A 17,360-nucleotide genomic window follows, 5' to 3' on the forward strand; every position below is an offset into this window, starting at 1 on the left:
ACTAAGGCAAATTTCACCACATAATTTTTCTTGGATTATGAAATTCCACTGTTCATTTTTATATTTTAGTCCCAAAATTTGTTGGGACTAATTTGTTAACCTAATAAATAATTATAAAATCATTGTGAAAGCTATATATGGGTACCATACTTTCCTGTGAAAAGTATCCAATATAAAAATTTAGTGACTATTTTGGTTGTTCAGAAGGCACCTAAATAAAGCTACAAATCAGAATATGTTGAATCTTGAAGAGGATTTACTGACTAGAAGATAGCATATCTAAGCCTTCTTTTCAAGAATAGTCACATTAAAATGATGTATTAATCTTTAAAAAGATCTAAATACATGTACTAGTTTTTATCAAAATTGAAATTGCATGAGATTTGTTTTGAATATAAGCTACCATTTAAAAATATTTTCAAAGTAATAGATTCTGATTTATATCTGAATCTAAGCTAAAATCAATTTCTAGTTGTCAGAGAATGAGTTAAGTGTCCTTAGTCATCAAGTGACAGCTCAGTCCCTAGATCATAAATCAAGTTGCAATGTGGGGATATGCATCCACAAGAATGGAAAGCTAATAATAGTCCTGTACTACCCAATTTCCCTCTTGCGCTTATGAAAGATCAGCATTTTTCAACTGCTGAGAGATAGGAACTCTAAGTTGACTGATGTATCCCAAGATTTGGTCATTATTTAGGATGTTTTAAGGTATGACACTCAGACGAAATGGTCTTGAAATATGAGGAAGGATAATTTGTTAAATATTAAACCATATCATCTTGAAGCCTTCTCTGGTACTGTTCACACACTAAGGCAATGCAGAGTAATGAAACAGTACTGAACCCACACCCAGAAGCAATGATGTGGTCTTGGGCATGTCACTAAGATCCTCCAAGCCTCAGCCGCTTGTCTATGCAATTAGGGTTGATTTCTAAGTCTCTGCTGACTCTAAAATTGATTACTTCTTCAAATATGTTCTAGTGCCCCAAATAAGGTAAATTTGTGCTGCTCTTAAAGAGAAAAATGAAGCAGCTCTATCAAGAAACATTTCACAGAGTACTCTATGTAGTTATTTTTTACGGTTTGTAACTAACTTGTTGATGGTCTCTCCAAAACTTGGAATAGGCAACTTTATCTTCAAAATTTTTTCACAATTCTACTTAACCCTCTCAGCCATACAACCAACATAAAGGAATGTCCTACATATCTAGGGAATTCCTGTGTAAGCAGAGTTACAAAATTGATTCATAAAACCAACAGGCTTTGAGCATTCTGAAGAACTTTTGAGTACACTTGTAAAGACTATGTGTATCCGCCTTCTTGGAATTCTACAGCATGAAATAAGTATCCAAGTATAGACTGGGAGTTAAAAAGTTCTTTAAAACTATCCCATCTCTCTTTCTGCACTGGCTGACCCCCACCCTCCACCCCCAATTTTTGAGCTGTGATCTTGTCACTTTGTATTGAATAGGGAGGTTACAGTTAACATTTATTAATATTTTGACTTATTCTTAACCTCAGTTCCCGAAGAACACTAACTGATATCATTATAGAGAACAGAATTGCAATCCCTTTTACTGTTAGTGCACATTATACACCATTTTCTCTCTGACTTTGCCTTCCTTAGTTTATTAGATAATCATTCCCATCAAGTTTTCCAATGTCCTTAAAACTCACTCAGTTTTCCAAATAAGTCTTCTCTTGTTTTATACTTTTATTATAAAATTGATCTGCTAATTTGAAGAAAGGGAAGATTTGATTTTTTAGAATAACCCTTCTTAGAGTGCTAGCAAAATAATGAAAGTTGAATCTTATGCCAAATTGCTAACACCAAAGGAATAGATGGTCAATACTAAATGTACCATGGGAACTTTATAAGTTGTTTCCAACCACTTTTTATGACTTCTGTCTCCTTCAATCCCCCTTAATCACCTGCTTAAACCATTGCCTTTGGAATGATGTCAAATATCTTTAGTGTGGCACATAAAACACATCACAATATGATCCCAGTATAGTCTATGCATTTGTCTAGTCATTTTCCATACTTATCTTTTATTCTAGTAACTAATCTATGAAGGCTTCCGTATCCCAAATCCCAAATTCCCTACCTTTACATTCATTCCTTTTCTTTCCTTAGGTTTTAAAGCCATTACTTTTATTATGAACAATAGATACCAGATGTATTAGTCTGCTGAAGGGGTGCTTATGCAAAGTACCAGAAATCTGTTGGCTTCTATAAAAGAGTATTTATTTGGGGTAAAAGCTTACAGTCCCAAGGTCCTAAAAAGTCTAACTCGAGGTTATTTTCTCACCAAAATCAGTTTTCACATGTTGAAGCAAGATGGTATGCGATCTCTGTGAGGGTTTAGCCTTCCTCTGTTTCAGTTATAGCCTGGCATAGGGCACATCTCTTTTCCTGGGACTTTAGCTATTTACTTTAGCTATTTGAGCCTTCTCCTTTCTGTCACATGGCAGGCCCGAAATGAACAAGTTCTCTCCTCTTCCAGGTTTATGGAGCTGTCTTTCTTCCTATGTATCTTCTTCTGGGTTTTCTTGAGGAGTTCCAGTTTATATCAGTCTACTAAAGGATGGGACTTAACCTTATTATACCCTACTGACCTGATCAAATCAAAGCCCCAGTCTTAACATAATTTAATCAAAGTCATCTCAGCTGAATCTAATACAATCAAAGGGTATCACACCCAAAGAAACAGACCAGTTGACAAACATAATCCTTATCTTTTTTGGGGTTCATAATCTAATAATCTCAAATTGTCACACTATATATATAAACACTACATAAAAATATCTTCAGCACTTCCAAATACTGCAGTAACTAGATTGCAATTTAAACAGAACTACAAAATTATATGAGAAAAATTCTGATTCTAATGAGTGCCTGTGAGAAACTGCTAAGAATGACATCCACAAGTTGCCAATAAAATACCTATTTTTCTCTCACTGTGTGTTTATAGTAAAATCCTAAAGACATCAATAGATATATTAATCATGAATCATGAATACTGCTATATTAATTAGGAGGTTGGGGTGAATTAAAACACTATATCAAGCAATAGCTGAATAACTTACTGAGTAACACATGCCTCATTACATCAGATAATGATTTCCTAGCACAGTGATTCCTAACTTCAGCAGCATCAGAATACATGGAGGACCTATTATCAGACAGATGGCTAGGCTGCACCCTCATAATTTCTAATGTTCTTGGTAGGGACCCAGTTTGCACTTCTAACAACTGCTGTACCCAAATTAACAAGTAAGGATTTTGATCTGTTAGATTACCTACAGCAAACAGCACTGTGAATAGTATGACTAAAAATAATTTGTAAAATTAGGAAAACTCAGAAAATCCAGTATTGCCCTACTGGTGTTTTTCTTCTTAATAGTAAGAGATTTTAGCATCTCCCAAGTGATTTCAGTAACTACTTTGATAATGTTTTATTCATATAATAATTTCTGACTAAAGTGAGCATAATTCTGAGGAAATAAGTGATGTATCAAGGGACTATTACGGTTGCAGAAATAGGTGATTTGTACTGTATGTATCATAACTTTTAAACATTCTCAGATACAATGGATATTATTTGAGACACATCTTATTTTAGAAGCATTTCACACCATATTTTTTACAGATAAAATTTAATATATTTTTAAAAATCTTTCAAAAGCAATTAAACACCAGAGTATAATAAACTTAAGAGGGAAAACTATTAATTCACAGAACTAAAAAAACACAAAACAAAAAACAAACAGAAAAATGACCAAAGGAGAAAAATAAACAAAATAAAATAAAAAATGAATTCTTGCCTTTATAAATTCCCATCAAAATTCTTCATTTACAATCAAAAAATGATAGAATTGAAACTCCCTTTCACTGGAAGCTTGAACTTTGAAGCTTGAAAACAGTGTTTATTCTAAGTACGCTAAAAAATATTAAAGGAGCAGGGCATTTCTATGCAATTTGGAGTATGATATTAAGTTTGCCATATGCTATTTTGCATGTGTTTCCACAAATTTATTGTATAATAAATTGAATAAGAAAGGAATTATTTTTTTAAATTATAATTTCTATATTCTAGTATATTCTACGATGTGCTCTCACTCTATCTATTCATTTCTATTTAATAACCATTCCTTTTGACCAGAAACTATACTAATTTGAAGTTCCATAAACAAAGTAACACAGTTTGATGTGAATTTAATCCCCAAAATATAAATACTGTTTTTTCTGTAGAAAGGAAAATTCACATAGAAATTTACAAATTTACCAATGAAAAATTGGTTTGTATTTTTTTTTAAGTGCCAATAAAAAATTCCATTGAACCATATACAAGAAAATGTTTTCACTTTTATCAATTATATGTTGCTGGAATAAATTTTTTCTTTCCTGGTATTTATACATATCAACATTTCACTTTCTTTAATAGGCCATATTGTTATAAGGAGAAACTTACAGAAAAAAAAAAAGGAAAACTTTGCTGTGTTTCTCTAATTTGATCAGATATCTTTCTTTGAAAGGTCAGCATGGTAGTTGAAAGTGACATATTTAAAATAGACTCAAGGCAGAAAAATTTCAAATGACAAAGAATCATATCACATGTGTCAAAAAATATGATTTTTCTGGATCAAATATTCAGCATATGAAGCAGAATTTGGACTGTGATTCATAAAGGCAGAATCCCAGGTGGTTATTGCTGACACCCAGTTGTCAAAAAATTCTTTCTGCATTTCAGACTCCACTCACAAAGTGAAAGCTAGAAATCCATGTATAAGATTTTTAGATTCCAGACCTCACAAACAGCAATACTTAATAGTATATGAAAAGCAAATGACACTATACTGGACAGGAAAAAAGCTGGGGAGAGTTTGCATCCCTCTTTATGATTCATTCAATTCCAAACATTTCTATTCTTAGTTAAATAGAATTTATTATTTGCTGGATTCTGGTTTGCTACCTATAGGCAATAATCAATATAATTTTCAATATAAAACTCCATTTACTTAGTTTTCTTTTTAGTTAACTTCTAATTCATAGGCTTGTAGTATGTTCTAGGTATATTTAACTGAAGATCTCTGCAAAATAAAAATTAATATAATACTATATTATACCTAATATAATATAGATATAAATATGTTATAAAGACTAGGTTTCATAAAATCACTTAAGTTTATGCCTTTGAAGGAGAGAGTAAAATATTTAACAGAGGTCATTTAAATAACAGATTGGGAATCATCAAATTTTTCTCAACAAATACAAATACAGTGTTAGTTTTGTTATCCTTCCTTGTTTGGGAAAGCCTTTATTACTCATTTATTTGGGCAATTTTAACAATGTGTAAGTCATCCAATAAATCTAAATGTAGGGAATGAAAGAGAGAATGTCATGAATTGGAACTGGCTTATAGAGTTTTCAGGTTCCTGGAGGATATAAATATCAGTAAAAATAATTGCATTAATGTACAGTTGTAAGCTGTGGAGATACAAAAAAGAACTAGTATGAGGAGATAGACAAGATTACTTAGCAGTTTGTTGTATGGTATTCTGGGAGTAGTAGAAGTACGGCATACGGGGAGTTAAGAATGTGTCCCTGAAAAAAGTATAATTTCACCTGAGGTTTGAAATATTGTGAAGAAATTCTATTAATAATCACTTAAAACTTAAAGTAAATAAATTGGGCATCCAACCATTGTATTTTGACTGCTTCAGTTCAAAATACAGTGTCAAGATCATACACAAACTTTAATCTCTGCAGACTTGAAATAACAATCATGTGATGTCAAATGTGATATTATAGAATCTCAATTCAGAAGAGTTGTTCACAGCACTTCAGGCAATACTGTCAATTTCCTTCCTCTAAATCCAAATCCAAGACACCAAGTATAGGCTTAGATTTAAGGAAATATTTCAAAGACTTGAGAAAAATATTTTGGACTAGAATGGGAGAATCTCACAGCTTATCTGTCTTAGAATAAGACCTAAAATTTATATAGCTCTTTAACATGAACTATCTCATATACATACACATATAAATACATAGATACAAACTTATATAATATACAGTTTCATAGATATATCTCATTTGCTCAAAAGTGCTAGGACAGCAATGGACAAATTCCTAGAAACACATAAGCAGCCTACATTGAGAAAAGACGAAATTGACGATCTCAACAAACCAGTCACAAATAAAGTGATAGAATTCGTCATTAAAACCCTCCCATCTAAGAAGAGCCTTGTGCCAGATGGCATCACAGGTGAATTCTACCAAATATTCCAAAAAGAACTAACACCAATCTTGCTTAAACGCTTCCAAAAAATCGAAACAGAAGGAACATTGCCTAACTCATTCTATGATGCCAACATTTACTCTAATACCAAAGCCAAAGAAAGATACCACAAGAAAGGAAAATTACAGACCAATCTCTCTAATGAACCTAGACATGGAAATTCTCAACAAAATACTTGCTAATTGTATTCAACAACACATTAAACAAATTATACACCATGACTAAGGGGGATTCATTCCTGGTATGCAAGCAAGTTTCAACATAAGAAAATCAATTAATGTAATACATCATATAAACATATTGAAGGAAAAAAATCACATGATCATATCTATAGATGCAGAAAAAGCATTTGACAAAATACAGCACCCTTTCTTTTTTTTTTTTTTTTTTTTAATTTTTTTATTTTTTATTGACTTTGTAATAATATTACATTAAAAATATATATGTGAGGTCCCATTCAACCCCACCCCCCCACCCCCCCTCTCCGCCCCCCCAACAACACTCGTTCCCATCATCATGACACATCCATTGGATTTGGTAAGTACATCTTTGGGCACCTCTGCACCTCATATACATTGGTTCACATCATGGCCCATACTCTCCTCTATTCCATCATGTAGGCCCTGTGAGGATTTACAATGTCCGGTGATTACCTCTGAAGCACCATCCAGGGCAGCTCCATGTCCCGAAGACGCCTCCACCTCTCATCTCTTCCTGCCTTTCCCCATACCTTTTGTCCATTATGTCCACTTTTCCCAATCCAATGCCACCTCTTCTATGTGGACACTGGATTGGTTGTGTCCATTGCACCTTTATGTCAAGAGGAGGCTCAGATTCCACCTGGATGCTGGATGCAATCCTCCCATTTTCAGTTGTAATCACTCTAGGCTCCATGGTGTGGTGGTTGTCCTTCTTCACCTCCATCTTAGCTGAGTGCGGTAAGTCCAATAAATCAGATTGTAGGTGCTGGAGTCTGTTGAGGCTCAGGATCTGGCTATCACATTGTCAGTCCAGAGATTCAAATCCCCTAAATATATCTTAAACCCCAACATTAACTGCACCTCCAGCACATTAGCATGAAAGTCTTATGAAGGGAGATCCCATCTGAGTCCAGATTCATCACACATAAACACCATTTCCAAAGAGGGGCCATCTGCCCTGGTAGTTAACCCCATCGGCCATGGCCATAACTCTCATGGGTCTCTTTAGCCTTCAAAGGAACCAATATCTGGGGGTTGTATCTGCTTTATCTGTCTCTCTGACTCTGCTCAGTTGTGCATAAGGGCAATCCTTCTGCCAGCCTCCAGACTCTTTTTTAGAAACTCGTAGCCATATAAACTCATTTCTCCTTTCCATTTCCCCCTTACTTTAGGTCAAACAGCATTTTAAAGTCATGTTATTTTATGTAGACAGGGATATTCTTCAGCACCCTTTCTTGATAAAAACACTGCAAAAGATCGGAATAGAAGAAAACTTTCTGAACATGATAAAGAGTATATATGAAACCACAGCTAACATCATTTATAATGGTGAAATCCTAAAATCTTTCCCTCTAAGATCAGGAACAAGACAAGGATGCCCACTATCACCCCTTCTATTTAACATTGTCTTAGAAGTACTTGCTCAAGCACTGAGGCAAGAACCAGACATAAAAGGCATCCAAATTGGAAAAGAAGAAGTCAGAATTTCACTATTTGCAGATGATATGATCCTATACATAGAAAACCCTGAGAAGTCTACAACAAAGCTTCTAGAAATTATAAATGAGTTCCTTAAAGTCTCAGGTAACAAGATCAATGCACAAAAATCAGTAGCATTTCTATATACCAATAATGAGCAATCTGAGGAGGAAATCAGAAATCAAATACCACTTACAATAGTAAACTAAAAAATCAAATACCTAGGAATAAATTTAACTAAAGATGTAAAAGACTTATACACAGAAAACTACACAACACTTTTCAAGGAAATCAAAGAAGACCTAAATAAATGGAAAAATATTTCCTGTTCATGGATAGGAAGACTAAATATTATTAAGATGTCTATCCTACCAAAACTGACCTACTGATTCAATGCAATCACAATAAAAATCAAAACAGTGTTCTTTAATGAACTAGAGAAATTAACTATGAAACTTATTTGGAAAGAAAAGAGGCCCCGAATAGCCAAAGACATACTGAAAAAGAAAAATGAAATTGGAGGAATCACACTACCTGACTTCAAAACATACTCCAAAGCTACAGTAGTGAAAATGGCATGGTATTGGCACAAGGAGAGGCACACTGACCAATGGAACCAAATTGAGAGTTCTGATATAGATCCTCATATATACAGCCATATGGTATTTGACAAGGCCACCAAACCGTCTCTATTGGGAGAGAATGGCCTCTTCAACAAATGGTGCCTGGAGAACTGGACATCCATATGTAAAGGAACGAAAGAGGATAACCAACTCACACCTTATATAAAAATTGACACTAGATGGATCAAAGACCTAAATGTAAGAGCCAAGACCATAAAGACCTTGGAAAGCAACATAGGGAAGCATCTATAGGACTGTGTAATAGGAAATGGCTTCATGAACTTTACACCAGAAGCACAAGCAGCAAAAGAACAAATAGATAAATGGGACTTCCTCAAAATTAAAGCCTTCTGCACCTCAAAGGAGTTTGTCAAGAAAGTGAAAAGAGAGCCTACACAATGGGAGAAAATATTTGGTAACCATATATCTGATAGGTGACTTATATCTTGCATATATAAAGAACTCCTATATCTTGAAAATAAAAAGACAAACAGCCCATTTAAAAAATGGGAAAAAGATTTGAACAGACACCTCTCTGAAGAAGATACACAGATGGCTAAAAAACACATGAAAAAATGCTCCAAATCTCTAGCTATTAGGGAAATGCAAATCAAAACTACAATGAGATACCATCTTACTCCCATAAGACTGGCAGCAATCAAAGATTCAGAAGACTACAATTGTTGGAGAGGATGTGGAGGAATGGGAACACTCATCCACTGCTGGTGGGAATGCAGAAGGATCCAGCCATTCTGGAGGACAGTTTCATGGTTTCTCAAAAAACTGGTTATAGGTTTGCCATATGACCCAGCAATTCAACTGCTGGGTGTATACCCAATAGAACTGAAAACAAGGACACAAACCGATATATGCACAACAATGTTCACAGCAGCACTATTCACTATTGCCAAAAGCTGGAATCAACCCAAATGCCCATCAACAGATGAGGGAATAAATAAAATGTGGTATATACATACAATGGAATGCTACTCAGCTGTAATAACAAATAAACTACAAACACATGTGATAACATGGATGAATCCTGAGAACCTTATGTTGAATGAAGCAACCCAGGCATTGAAGGACAAATACTACATGACCTCTCTGATATGAAATAAGTAAGCCAAGCTGTCTCAGAGAGCTAGAGACTGAGCAATAAACTTAAAGGAAGGTGGGGGGTAGAAGAAGGTTGTGAGCTGACACCTACATGGGTGAAATCTATGATAAGCTGGAGGTAAGTATTTGCACAGGGAAGGGATAAAATGGGGGCTTAGGGATACCTTTGGGGGAGGCTTTGTGGGCATGGGGGGGGTTGGGATGGGAGGATGGGTCAGATGGCCCAAGAAATTGGGGGTAGGGTGGGGACAACATTTGAACATAGGAGATTGTCAGATATGTGTTTGAAATTATAATGTAGAGAAAATTCTTTAGAAAATATAATATGGAAGGTTACCTGTTTAAGATGCTGAAAGGGGGGCATCTGACACAAGGCAAACTTCTAGGGAGTATGTGAGTGCTCATTTTGCCATAGTGGGTTATATCATTGGGTGGAGACCCATACAATGAGAGTGAATGTATACCCACATCCTGGGGAGGACTGATGTCTTCAGACAGAGGGAATTGTATCTCTCAAGAGAACGGTGGCTCCCAATGGGGTAGGGCAGTCAAGTATGTCAAGCCCTCAACATTGTTTCAAGTATCTCTGAATATGGTCCTTCAATTAATGAAGATTGATTGTCGTGGTGAGCCCTGAGAGGAGGGGGAAAGAGGTGTTGAATATAGGAATCAGTGTAACTGTAAGGAAATAGAAGTGTTCCACAAGATCATGAAATGATGGATATAGGACATGTTAAATTACACCAAAAATGTATAAAAGTCTATATGCTAAAATGCAAACCATAATGTGAAACATAAGAAAACTAAAAATTTAGAAAATTTTATAGCCAAAAATATAAACCATAATGTAAACTCAAATGGAACCATGTTTGAAAGCTATTGTTTCAATATCTGTACATCAGCTGCCACAAATATAATAAGAACATGTAAAAAGATCGTTGCTGGGGAAGGGACAAAGGGTTTGATATTGGATATGTGGGTGTAAAATATATTGTGTATGTGAATTACTGTGATCTAAAACTTATGTGAAGACAAACTTAATAATTAGAAAAAAAGAAAGGATATAAACACTGAGGAAGAAATGGAAGAAATTGCCTTGCCACTGTACATACAGAGCAACACCTACAGCAGTGATGAAAGGCAAAATATCAAAAACAAAGCTTTTTCATTTTTTCATTTTTTGATACCCCAGTTTATTTTTCCTTTATTTAATTTCTCTAAATTACTATGTATTCTACATCTAACCTTTAAACCCATCACTATATTCCATTTTTCTATTAATGGAAGCTGGCAATATAATAGGCTTCCTTTTTAAAGAAGTTTTGGACTACAGAGAGGTTCAACTATGGCAGGCAGGAACACTGGTGTGCGGTGTTATTGATAGGGGGCACATGGTTGGGAGGGAGTTCTCCAGGGCTTGTACATACAAATGTTTGGATATTTTCATAGTGGTTTCTGTTAAAAATGACAACTGAGAGAGTGTTGAGTTCCTAGCCAGGGGAGCTCTATGACATTCTCCAATGGAACAGCAACAATCCCTCAAGTGCAATTGTGAAGACCATTAAAGATGGATGGTCCAACAATGAGCCCTTGATACTGGTGGCTCCAATTATGAGCCTGTGTGCCTGAAATATGAACTAGGCCTAGAGCTGCAGGGTGCCTGAGAGTTACCTCCTGAGAACTTCCATATTGCTCAAATGTGGCCACTCTCTAAGCCAAACTCAGCATGAAAATGTATTACCTTGCCCCCAGTGTGGGACATGACTCCTGAATGAGCCTCCCTGGCACCAAGGGATTATTACAAGCACCAGCTGATGCTGTAACTGGAAAAAGACCTTGAATAAAAGGGTCAACTCAGACCAGCAGAATATCTCAGCCTACAAATAATATCAGGTGTTAAAAACTGCTTTTTGACCTTGGATAAAAGGGGGAAATGGGAAGGGCAAATGAGTTTATATGGCTATCAGTCTCCAAAAAAGAGGCAGGTGGTCATCAGAGGGGTAGTGCTTACACATGCCTCAGGTACTGAAGACAGCCAAAGTAGATAGAAACCCAGGTACTAGTTGTCCAGAGGACTATAGAGACCCACAGGTTCTATGGTCATGGCAGATGGCTCTGGATTCAGGGCCATGTCAGTTGGCACTACTTTGGAATTTGTGTTCCTGAGTGTGATGGAGTTGGACTCAGATATGACCTTTTTAAACACGTCTCTTCTGTTACTTTAACTGGACCTGTAGTTGGTGTTGGGTTGCTATATACTTAGGAGACCTGAATCTCTGGACTGTTCATGTGACAGTCAGACCCTGAACTTCAGTAGACTTGCAACTCCTACCCTCTGGTTTATTGGACTTACCCTGGCCAGCTAACAGGGAGATGAAGAAGATTAACCACCACACCAGGCAGCCAAAAGTGCCTACAACTGCAAGCAAGAGAATTGCATCCATCATCCATGTGGAATCTAAGCCCCCTCTTGATATAGAGGGGGGCTGGACTTAACCATCCCAGGGTCCACAGGATGAAGGCATAGAGTATAGATTAGGGTGGACTTACTGGTGTTCTGCTGGGGAACTATTGTGATTAGTAAGGGAAGAAATTGTAATATTGACGTGGAGAAAGTCCTGCTGATGGCAGGGAGAGGAAAGAAGAGATACGATATGGGGGCATTTTCAGGATTTGGAGTTGTCCTGGGTGGTGCTGCAGGGACAGATGCTGGACATTGTGTGTCCTGCCATGCCCACTGGGTAGAATGGGGGAGAGTGTAGACTACAATTAGACCACTGTCCATGTGGTGCAGAAGTGCTCCAAAATGTATTCACCAGGTGCAGTGAATGTGGCATGGTGATGGAAGAGAGATGGGAGGAGTGGGGTAGGGGGCTGGGGAGAATATGGGGACCTCATTTTTTTTAATGTAAATTTTAAAAGAAAATAAAGAAAAGAAAAAAAGTGCTAGGACATAAGATTTGCTGTTACACTATAAAAAAAAAAAAAAAAAGAGGGCAAATGCTTTTGAAGGTTAGTTGGCTTATACCAGACCATACAATCAATAAGAATTCAAATACAGGTGTCCCAAAATTAAATGGTGCGCTTATTCTATTTCACTATTCTGTCTATTACGTTTGGCATCACTAAAGTACTAAAAAAGATAGCCAGAGAAAATACAAATAGAATTGTGGCATACAATTATGCATTGCCATAATCCAATTTACAAATAAGGATATTTGACCAGGATATAAAACATTATATTCTATCAGGATGACTTTTATATTTCAGTATGAAATACTAATTGAGGAGAACATAAACAATAACAAAAATCTATTATTTCATGTCACAGAATGTAGGGAGGCAGAGTAGTACCAGAATTGGGTAAGTCAGTGATTCAGTGATGGCAAGGCTCCAAGGTTTTTCTCTGAAGAGCCCCTGACTCTCTGCCTTTCTGGTTAGGAAGTATATGAAGCTGTTGGGCCTTCAAGTGGCAAGCAGAGGAGTAGAAAGTGCCTGGCCTCTCCAAACCCTTTTACCCAGGAGTAAAACCATTCCCAAAAGTCACTGGCATTCTGCTTTCATCTCATTAGCATTACTGGCTCTTTCCTAAAGCAATCACTTGAAATGAATTTCCATGACACAGGACACAGGAACTCATGGGAGAGTAAAAACCTGTTTAAACAAGTCAATCAGTCTGAAGCCAGTGAAAAGATATCAATGGGCAAACAATGGTGTCTCTATTGGCCAAAAGAATATTTCTATTTATGTACATTATCACAGTTAAGGCATCAATAAATTCTAAGGGAATCTTTAGGGAAAAAAATTCTAAAAGAGAAAAAGGAGAAAGATAGAAAATAAAATAATGTCTCAATTGCTAAATTTGTGATTCTTTCTAATTATCCACAACTATAACTGAATCACCCATTTCAGACTGTACTTTTTCCATACTCCCCCCCACCCCCCACCCCTTTGTCCTCATTCTCTTCTCTTTTTTGGAGTTTCTTTTAAGCAAGTCATGATTCATGATTCCTTTATACCTCTTAATTAGAGTATCAATACTGTCCTAAGTGAAAACTATTTACTTTTGCATCCTGCTCTGTCAGTGTATCAACACAGACTAAAACCTTTACTTGAGAGATTGACGCAATAAATCAATCAATGGAGTTCCTAGTCATGTGTTGAGAGAAGACTGTCTTTTGAAGCTGTAATCCAACAATAAGTCTGGCCCTTTATATGGGTTGACTGTCCTCCACATCAAGGAATATTAAAAATATAGAATTACTGAAATTTCTGAATTAAGTCCAGGATTTAAACATTTTAATTCAAGTTTATAGGACCAAAGAAGGAATTTCTTGTCTGTTTTACTAACGTGAACAAACACAGGGTGAGAAAATATGCATTGTAAATAAAACTTTTTCACTGTAAAATGAATCAATGTTCATGATCCATCAGATCATTTCAGTTTACAAATTAGAGTATCATTTTCATGTCCTTCATATAATCAAAACCAAAGTTTCACTAAATATCCTCCTAGATATTTATTTTGAGAATTTGCCCCAGGCCTAATAGTATACTGCCATAATTTCTTACCAGATTTCCTCTAAGATTTGAAATACAATTTTAAAATTGAGACAGAAATATACCTCCGAGGAAAGTTACATGAGTTAATTGTAAGGTTTTATGTATGAATACCTCTCCGGGGAAAGTGAGAATAAAAATGGAAGAAATATATTAATTTTATAATTCTCAGGTGATATGATCATTCCATGAAAGATCATTTCAAATTTGGAATGAAGCATTTCTTTATTTTTTTTAATTTATATTTCAACAGATTTGGAATTTAGAGCTTCCGATGGGAATACGGTTGGAATGTAGAGAAGGAGCTGGCAGTCTCCCAGGATCTCTTAAGTGACCACGGCTCCTGATGGAGCATTATTATTTATCGCCTATGCAAGGTTTCACAATCTTGGCACTATTGCCATTTTCAGTCCGCTCATTCTTTATTGCCGGGGGGCATGAGGGCTGTTCTGCGCATCAAAGGATGTTTATCGGAAACTCTGGCATTGCCCGTCAGATCGAGATCGTTAGATGCCAGGAGCAATAACCACTCCTCCCCCACACACAAACTGTGACAATCAACAATGTCTCCAGACATTTCCAAAGGTTCCCTGGGGCAAAATTGTCCACTACTCACCCCACTCCCATTGAGAAACACCCTAACTCACCAGTGCATGATTTTCAGTGAATGAATATCATTTAATTATATTAAATGGTTCAATTACAATAATGATGTTATAAATTTTTCTACTGAAATTTACATGAATATTTCAGTTAACCTCCAAACAGACATATAGCTATTTATTAGGATTAATTAATTTAAACCATAATATGTCCAAAGTTGTTTCCAGCTATAATATGTGATCTTTCATGGAAAAATTTGTGGCAAAGAGATCACAAGTGTTTTAACTATCTCCTATAAAAGCAAAATAAACACAAAATTGAACTACTCAATACCTTATTATGTTGGCAACAGAAAAGATTAGGCAATAAGAAGAATTAATGGGAAAATTAACTTAAAGGCAGCAACAATTATGCAATCAATGGCCTTATATCCCAAGCCTAAATGTCCTATGCAGTGCTTTCACCTCAAATTTCATCTGTATCTCAGAAAGAAATGAATATTAATCTAACATTTTTATTAGCACAGTTTATACCATATGAACATTATGGTTAATATAATGTAGGAAAGGGAATTTTAAAAAAATAAAAATAATGTCAATCACAGGTCAATAATCCACATACTTTCTTTTCCTTTTTTCTTTCTTTCCTTCCTTCCCTCCCTCCTTCTTGCCTTCCTGCCTTCCTTCCTTTCTTTCAGCTTTTGGGTTCTTGATCATTGTAGGTATCATCACCTATTGAGGAGATATTTTTTTCCCCCTCAACTTTTAATGAAACATTTAGAGAGCGTTACCAGCTGTTTCCAGCTATTTTATGCATCAGAGGCAGGGAAGTCACCAGAGAACAGCAGTGAAGAGGAGGCCAAAACACCTGAAGGAGGTTCTTTGAAACAACACTGAGCCAAGTGAGAAACTGAAAACTTTTCATTGAGGAACTCATAAAAGATCCCTAAGTAAAAGGAAGGTGGGATATTGGGAAAGAGATGGGAAAAATAAAGAGTTAAGTCGCCCAGGCGTGTGTTTCTCAAAGTCAATGTGCTTACTGATCACCTGGGACCACGTTAAGATGCAGACTCTGATTCAGAAAGTGTGGGGAAGGGCCTGAGAGTCTTCATTTTTAACAGGTTCCCACGTGTTATGGATGTTCCTTGTCCACACACACTTCCTGCAGCAGGTGCTAGAACATCCCCCCCTACATACTTCTGGAAGCAGAAGTGCCAACTTACATCACAAAATCTAGAAACATATATTTTAAAGGAAAACATGGAGTACACTTTTGTTTTGCTATACAAGTTAATTTCTTTTTGTTGTTTTAAAACGTACATTATTAGTATCCTGTAGTAAAATGTCACTGTGATTTTTGCTTTCCTTATATCCTTAAGAAGTAAGTTTGTATGGTATGTTATCTGACAGAGTAATGTATAACTAAAGTTTTTAAAATAAAAATTAAGGTTGGGTTGACTTTGAAGTGGTAAGTTTTAAATGAGATTTCCAGCACAATCCTGAGTTTCCATTTCACTTTTTTTATCTTCCAGGGCTGTGTGTTTATCCTACTCATTTGATTTCCTTCACACCCATGGGAAAACCAAATCCTGACTTACTTCATACTCTCCCTTCCGAAGCAACTAACGAAGGTTTGCTTATGTGATAGGTTTTGGCATTTTGTCAAAGTCAAGGTGTGTCAGGAAGAGAAGCAGATACAAAAATGACAGATAGATGAAGTATCCCTGATGTAAAACATCCGATGATGAAGAAGAAGCTGGTACTCACTTAAAAATTAGTATTAAACAGCACAAAAATCTAAAGACCGACAGCCAATACTAAGTGGAAGTAATTACTTTGAAAAGATTATCGTAGAAGGAAAAGGAATACACCAATTTGTCCCAATGACAAATATTTTAAAACAGCACTTTGCATTTTCCACATACTTTACTTGGAAACTAAAAGATATGATTAGGCCTTTATTACACAATTTTATAGAAACAAGGAGTTTCCAAATGTATGACCATGGTTTGCTGTGGGTTTTTTATTTATTTTTGTTGTTGTTGTTGTTTCTTTTTCTGAAAAGAGAAAAGAGACTTTCCTGACACAAAAGGCTTACAATAAACAATTGGGGCACCAAAATACGACACACTTCAGCGGTCAATGTCTGACTTGTCAGCTACTATTGCTTTGTAAAAGTTTAAAATTTGAAGTCAGCATCAGGTTTTTCCTAAATAAATTTCCAGTTTTAAATTAATCTAGATACATTACAAGCACTTTAAACAAGAAATGAATGCAACACAAATTGATTCTCTTGACAAATAAATCCTATCTTAACTTTCTTCTGGGACAGCCACCAGGACTGATCTTAATGCTATGACATGTCTTCAAATACACAATTTCTACATTACCTGAAATTTAGAATGCCTTATCAATTAAAATACTCTTATCACATCACAAAAAAAATGTGATTATCTAACATCTGCATGATGC

The 17,360-nt window shown here is 35.8% G+C and overlaps 1 protein-coding gene across 2 annotated transcripts in view; it reads right to left on the reverse strand.

Moving 5' to 3' along the window:
- Positions 1–17,360, reverse strand: part of EPHA3 (EPH receptor A3) — a 361,700-nt gene that overhangs the window by 325,835 nt on the left and 18,505 nt on the right. The gene's annotated exons all lie outside the window — the stretch shown is intronic.

The sequence above is a fragment of the Dasypus novemcinctus genome, chromosome 4 (genome assembly GCF_030445035.2).
Source record: "Dasypus novemcinctus isolate mDasNov1 chromosome 4, mDasNov1.1.hap2, whole genome shotgun sequence".
Lineage (NCBI taxonomy): Eukaryota > Metazoa > Chordata > Mammalia > Cingulata > Dasypodidae > Dasypus > Dasypus novemcinctus.